Consider the following 8,220-nt stretch of genomic DNA (forward strand, 5'->3'; position numbering starts at 1 on the left):
TTCCCCTTTTTAGAGCTAATAAATAATAATAAACGTTACATTAAGCTGATAAAATAATAATTAAAATAATAACTGGCCTTCACCTTAAAGTAGTAGGGTGTAAAAATTCATGAGCAAAATTATATAAAAATAAAACTGCCTTTTTCAGTACCATAGTTCTGTCCACTAGTAATGACATCATAATATCCCTCTGGTGTGTCGTCTACAAATTTAACATGAAACCAATGCCATCACACTTAGAACAAGCTTGAATGTTCTGTATATATTAATATGCACATTATAGAATTACAGAAAAAGAAATACAAGTAATGTACAGAAGAGCATCAGCACCTGTCTCACAATCTGGTATCGGCCCACCGGTGAAGATATCCTCATAGATTCCTGGTGCGATCTCATTCACCCTCTCTTCAAAATCAAAATATTATATATAAAGTCATTAATTTCCTGAAATTTCACAGTTTACATTTATTTACTGAGTTTGTAAATCACCTCTCTAACCTGAGAGAAGCTCATCAGCGTCTTCAGCGATAAGACTCTCTGTTAAAGGAGAGCAGAACAATCAGTTGCTGTTGTTGTTGTTTTTTTGGAAATGTCATCTTTGTAGGATTCAACTTTGCAAGCTGTTTTGAAAGTTAAGATCAACAACCTGATCCTTACATAAGCATGAGGTGCCAAGCTGACTTTAACATTGTAAGGGTAATTAGTAATGTGCTAGCAATTGAGGAGAAGTATACATTGTGTAGAGACCCTTTGAATCAATACACAGTTACAGTTACATTCTCTCATGATGCCTCACCTCTATGAGTAAATACATTGTGTCTGTGATAAATTTCCTCATAAACTGACTCAGTTTGAGACTGAGTCCTGTGTAGTCCTGTGTACCAGTCAGAAAGAGCTGTGTGTAGACAGACAAAACTGCTGTCAGTTCACAACACATGACTGATCACACACTGAATAAGACACAATATGCCAGTCTCTGGATCTCTCCTACCTCTCCTCATCGCTCTGTTCTGCTGAATCAGTATAAGCAGTGGCACTAAGAGCAGTAAGAGCACAACTCCCAGTACAATCACAAGCACTGGGGGGATGGAGAGAGACACTGCTGGAGGAGTTTGTGGAGGAGCGACTGATGTTGAGCGCACTGGAGGAGAAACTGGACACTGTGGTAGTGTGGTAGTGGACACTGACAAATCTGACAATGTAAAAAATTCTGAAATTATAATCAGTTGATGCAAATGTCTTGAATATACAAATATTTTACACTCTAAAATGATCAAATTAATAGTATTCCTCAGTGTTTGTTGTGACCTGCACAGGTGAGTCCAGCGTGCTCTTTGCGGGAGCAGTCAGTGTGGTTATTCAGGGAGAGAGGACAGTCCCACAGGTGAATCTCATTCCCTCTGCACTCGACTCTGTTCAGCCACACAACACCTTCACCAGCACCAAAGAATGAATTCCCATCAGCCCTCAGTGCTGCTCCACAACCTAGCTGCCTGCAGACCACCTGAGCATCGCTGATGTCCCACTGATCATCACAGACTGAGCCCCACACAGCGTTATGATACACCTCCAGCCTCCCAGAGCACCGGGCCACAGAGCACCACAAATGACTGGCAGAAAGCACCTCTAATTTTTCTGATTGGTGAAAAAAAAGTCTGATTACTCTTTATTACCAATATTTTCAAAGATTTGTCAGCTAGTTTTATATGTGGAAAAGGCAATAAATATTTAAACCTATTTGTTGTCAAATAAACTTACTTGAACACTGCCTCTGGTGAGATGATGTTGAACATGTCAGATGGCTCAGCAGAGACTCGTGAATTTCCTCCTCTGAGATTATAACATGATCACAGTTTAATGAATAAAATCATTTAAAATATTTATTCAATCTATTTACTACATTTCATGTAAAAATCAACCTTTACATTTATAGAAATATCAGTGAGTTTAAATAGTTTAAAATCTTACCAGAGCAGGTGATTTTGGCCACTTCATTATCACAGACATTCTGTCCCCAGGATGAAGATGGACACTGCCATAAAGTGGAATCATGTCGCCGGCAATTAAGTTTATCAAGCCAATTATGAGGCTTCAGTCAGTTGTGTATTTCACAGTTTGCAGTAATAAGATGCATGTCTTTGATTAACTAAAAAGAACTGACTCAGAGTCATTCATTCGGGAATCAGACTAAAATGGTCACATTGTGTGTTTTGCAATGAATAGTCAACAGCAGTGTTGTGCCCCTCAGTAAGGAGATCTTTAGTTCCATCTACATCTGCATGTGCATGGACTGTTAACAGGATAACTCCTGAAATTCTTTTAAAAACGCATAAAAATAGTTTTCAACCCTGTTCTTAATGTGTATAATGCAAATACTGTACACTGGATATTGTTATTAATTAGTCACATACATAGGTTATAGAAATGTTATTGTTTATATTATTCTTCACTGTTTACCTGAGCAGATGACTCCTACATCCTCCTTGTGTTGACAGTCATGTTTTCCCCAGCCTGGAGAAGAGCAGCTCCACAGGGACGTCTCATTCCCCTCACACTCCACCTCATCCAGCCATATGGGTCCAGAACCAGGACCAAACCAAGCTGGTACCTGCTGGTTACTGAGGGCCACTCCACACTGCAGCTGTCTGCACACCACATGAGCATCTTTAATATCCCAAGAGTCGTCACACACTGTCCCCCATGAGCCGCTGTGAAAAACCTCCAGCCTCCCTGCACAGTCTCCCCCAGAACCTACCAGCCTGATGGACCCGCGACCTGATATTCAGAGAAAGAGAAACACATTATTGACCACGAACAACTGAAGAATCTGCCCAGATGTTGTTTTTCTCACCAAGGCAGGTGATTGACAGCTGTTGTGTGGAGCTGCAGTTGAGAGTTTGTGGAGAGCTACAGTTCCCCAGATGAGCTTCACTCCCAGAGCACTGGAAGCCCGTCACACACTCATGACTGTGTTCAGGACTGGATGAAGAGGAGCCGTAGAAGTTCAGCACAGAGCCACAGCCCAGCTGTCTGCAGACCACAGAGGATTCAGTGAGACTCCAGGAGTCCAGCAGAACTCTCCTCCAGACTTGATGAATGAAAACTTCCACCTCCCCCTCACACTGTCTCTCTCCAGACAACCGCACCAGACCATCATGAAGAGCCAGAGAAGAATCTGGAGGGAAGATTTAATGTTGAACAAAGTATTGTAGTTACAGGTTACAGAAATGGTACTGCTAATTGATTTTTTTTTTTCAGTATAAGCATTCATGACTCTCTTGATTAAATAAGTTTACCAGAGCAGATGATTTCAACATCTCGTCTATGAGAACATTCAGCTCGACTCCATGAAGAGAATGAAACATTCTGAGAGTTTTGTTTCATTCCCGTCACAATCAAACACATCCACCCAGATTTCACCACTTCCCTCTCCAAACCTGTCTGATCCCACAACAGACACCGCAATCCCACAATTCAGCTGTCTACAAAGGACACTGGCAGCTCTCATATCCCAGCATGCATCACACACTGTGCCCCATTTACTGCTATATTGAAGCTCCACTCTTCCAGAACAAGAGTCTGAACTGTTTACCAGCCTGAGATCAGTGTAACCTGGACAAAACATGAGAATTCTTTTAAACAGTGTAAAACAAGAGACAAGTGAATAGATCAGTAAAACTCTGCTAGCATAACACAAACAGTGCTGTTACTTTAAAAATGTTTTATTAAATCCACAAAATAATAACTAATCATGTTAAATTTATGAAAAAGTATGTCACTTTACTTTTGCAATATAGACTTGCTAAAGTTCTGTTGTGTTTGTCTCAAATTGGAATCAGTTTCTCCTAGTTTATAAATACTGGTTGCTGATAATGGCATGGTATTGTTTGAAATCTTGTATAATTAGTTAGCAAATTAATGCTCAATCCGGTCAGGTTATGTTTGACAACAGTGCAAGAGACACATATTTAGTAACTAAAAACACAATACAGAATAAACCATGCACGTTCTGTCAAGTGTGTTTTTGCACATTTTAGTGTACTGTTTTCTGCATGACAAAATGAAGAAGAGAGAATTTCAGTGACATAAAGTATATTTGTAATCAATTAATTGAAAAGTAACTTAACTTAGATATAATGGTGTGCATAAAAAGTAATGCATACTTTTTACTTCTGAAAATTCAGATTACGTAAATTGCATTACCTCCCATATCCACACACACACACACAAATACATGGAAAATATACTCAACCAGAACATATAACTCCAAGATCATTGTCATGGGAACAGTTGTTTTTGCTTAAAGATGTATGTGGACAAAAATATATATGAGATTAGTTTCCTCTGCACTGAATCTCTTGTGTCCACATCTGAGCGTCTCCTTTGCCAAAAGCAGCTGCTCCCAGCACCTGTACAGGAGCCCCACAGTCCAGCTCTCTACACACAACCTCTGCATCCTGCTGGTCAAAGGCAGCGGCACACACTGACATCCACGTCTTTATTTGAAGAATCTCTAACCTCCCAGAGCAGTGAGAACCTCCAACCTGCCGGACTTCTGAACAATGAAAGAAAAAGAAACATTGTTAACACTTTATAATAAGGTTCGATTTGTTAACATCAGGTAATATATTAGGTATCATGACCTAATAAAGAACAATAATTTTAAGTTATAAAGTTAATGTTAATAAATATACTATTGTTTATTTTAGTTCAGGCTTGTTCATTATAATACATAATGTTAATTCATACAAACTGCTATGTTAAAATTGAATGTGTAGAAAACATTGACCTAGATTTATAAATGTTGTAGACATACGAGTCTTTCTAACAAATTTAACTCTAACAAATTTAACTTCATTGTAATGTGTTATCCAATATTAAATATATGTATGTAAGATGCTTATATTATACCTGGACATTTTATTTTCTGTCATAAAAAAATACTAGTACATTTTTTAACAACATAATTCTTGACATCATTGGTCAACCAATAAGAATTATTGGTAACACTTTATTTTAGGGTCTCTTAACTAGTTGTTATTAGCATGCATATTACTAGAATATTTGCCATTTATTAGTACTAATTAAGCACATATTAATGCCTTATTCTACACAACCTTATTCTACATCCCTAATCCAAACCAACGCCTAAACTTAACTACCTTACTAACTATTAATAAAAAGCAAATTAGGAATTTATTGAGCAAAAAGTCGTAGTTAACAGTGAATAAGTGTTCCCTATTCTAAAGTGTTACCGAATTATTAGTTAATTTAAAAGAAAAAAACTAAACCATTAAAATAAATCCACATTTTAATGAGGTTGATTTGAGGCAGGTTGTTCATCACTGCTCCCAGCACCTGTACAGGAGCCCCACAGTCCAGCTCTCTACACACAACCTCTGCATCCTGCTGGTCAAAGGCAGCGTCACACACTGACATCCACGTCTGATTATGAAGTATCTCTAACCTCCCAGAGCAGCAAGAACCTCCAACCAGCCTGACTCCTGAAACAACACAGATCATTTAAATAGTTGTTAACACCAGCAGCAATAATAACAGTAGATTTATAGAAAAAATATTCCTTAAATTTAGATTTCTTAGAGATATATTTTTTACATCTCTGAAACAATTTTTTTAGCAAAACATTTACAGTACAGTATTTACATTAGCAACATTTACAGTAATTTTTGATAATTTCATAACGTAAAGAAAAACACTCATCACACATACACGAGTGGAATTCTTATCACTCAGACAAAAAAAAATTTAGGGAGAAAAACACTACATAAATGCACTAGCAAATGCTTTTTAACTGAGGCACAGAAAAAACATTAAGGAGTTGAAACTTTTTGTAGAGTTAATTAACAATTTTCAGTACACACGGAAGAGATGTACAGATGTTACATCTGATACAGAGGTTGTTTTTGTTTTTTTTGGTATACATGTACAACCTAAAAAAATATTAGAGTTTATTAGACTTTAAAATCAGAGAAAAATATTAGAGAGTGATGTAGTAATTTGGAACAGCTCACCTGAGCAGATGACTCCAGAAACTTTAGAATGAAGACAAGGAGATTTACCCCATCCTGATAAGCCACAGTTTTTCAGCATAGACTCTGATCCAGTCCAGCTCTCTACACACCACTGCAGCATCAGCCAAATCCCAGGAACCCTCACACACTGTTCCCCACTGACCTCTGTGAAGAACCTCCACTCTACCAGCACAGCGACTGTTACCACCAACCAACCTCTGGTGATTTTCACCATATATATCAATAGAACGTCACAGCTGAAAAGGACTCCTCCTCTTCCATATAGAGACTCTTCAATGAGGATGCGCACACATCTGCCAGAGGCAAAAATAGTCACACATCATACAGGAGACATTAAAGATCTCAGAGAGAGGAAACACTCCAGGATATTTACAGCATCAACATCTGCTGAGATACAGAGACTGATAAAGGCTCACTTCAAACTTCATATCATCCTTTTTTCCTCTTACAAATAAATACAGTAAAATTCCTTAAATTGTGACACCCAGCAAATAACTATTTCTTATTCCATTTTCTCAAAAAAAATAAAAAATAAAAAAAAATATATATATACACTGCCGTTCAAAAGTTTGGGATCAGTAAGACTTGTAATGTTTTTTTAATAAAGTCTCTTACGCTCATCAAGGCTGCATTTATTTGATCAAAAATACAGAAAAAAACAGTAATCTTGCAAAATGTTATTACTGTCACACTCCTGAGGAGCGGGGAGCGAGGAGACGCGGAGACGTGGGAATAAACTTAAACAAATAGACTTTAATTAACCAAGAACTTTAATTAACCAAGAAGCAGGGAACACAAGGGATCGCAGAGACTCAAAATGACGTTAGACACTGAACACTAGACACAGGAAACACTGGGCTAAAGTAAACTGAACATAACGAGGATGATTAGGGGAACACAGGTGAATCAAATGGAACTCAATCAACACGAGGAGAAACTGGGTCACGGGGAGCATATGGGTAGCAAAACACAACAACACAGGAACACAAGGACAGTCCATAGGCGTGACATTACCTCCCCCTCCCGGAAGGCCCCCACGTGCCTCATAACTTCCAACGGGGAGGGGGGGGGGGGCGCTCTGGAGGCCTCTAGGGACAGGCTTACATGGAATGGAAGGCCTCCATGGCAATACCCATTCTGGGACCCATGGCGGATCAGGTAGTTCAGGGAGCCATGGCGGAGCGGGCGGCTCGGGGAGATACTTTTTTCAGGATTCTTTGATGAATAAAAAGTTAAAAAGAACATAATTTATTTAAAATATAAATATTTTCTGACAATATAAATCTTTGCTATCACTTCTTATCAATTTAACACATCCTTGCTGAATAAAAGTTTTCATTTCTTTCAAAAAAAGAAAGAATACAAATTTACTGACCCCAAACTTTTGAACTGTAGTGTATATTGTTAGAAAAAATATATATATTTTAAATAAACGCTCTTCTTTTTATTCACCAAAGAATCCTGGAAAAAAGTATCACAGGTTCCAAAAACATATTAAGCAGCACAACGGTTTCCAGCACTGATAATAAATCAGCATATTAGAATGATTTCTGAAGGATCATGTGACTCTGAAGACTGGAGTAATGATGCTGAAAATTCAGCTTTGCATCACAGGAATACATTTTTTGATTTTTATATTATTATAAATACAAATAAAACGTTATTTTACCTCATAATAATATTTCACAATATTACTTTTTTTCCCTGTATTTTTGATCAAATAAATGCAGCCTTGATGAGCATAAGAAACTCCTGTATTATGTATATATAAATACACATACACGCATGTGTATATTTAAGAAAAAAATGTTGTTTATACATGAAATATATTTATATATAACATAAATGATATTAATATAAATGTATACATGAAAATGCATGTAAATATTTTCAAAATATATACTGTATGTGTGTATATTTATATATACATAATATATTATGTAAACTTTGGCTTTTAAAACACTTTATTAAAACATCTAAAAACAAACACTACATTATACCCCATACATATCACATTGCAATGTGTTTAGGAGGTATACAAGAAAATAATAATAAAAATAATAATTTCAAATAATAATAATAAATAATAATAATGAGAGAGAGAGAGAGAGAGAGAGAGAGAGAGAGAGAGAGAGAGAGAGAGAGAGAGAGATATATATAAAAATAT

General features: G+C 37.0%; 1 pseudogene; it reads right to left on the bottom strand.

Moving 5' to 3' along the window:
• Nucleotides 1-796: 796 nt before the first annotated feature.
• LOC107589297 (scavenger receptor cysteine-rich type 1 protein M130-like) lies at nucleotides 797-7,201 on the bottom strand (annotated as a pseudogene).
• Nucleotides 7,202-8,220: the final 1,019 nt, after the last annotated feature.

The sequence above is a fragment of the Sinocyclocheilus grahami genome, unplaced genomic scaffold (assembly GCF_001515645.1).
Source record: "Sinocyclocheilus grahami isolate Dianchi unplaced genomic scaffold, SAMN03320097.WGS_v1.1 scaffold1.1, whole genome shotgun sequence".
NCBI classification, from domain to species: Eukaryota; Metazoa; Chordata; class Actinopteri; order Cypriniformes; family Cyprinidae; genus Sinocyclocheilus; species Sinocyclocheilus grahami.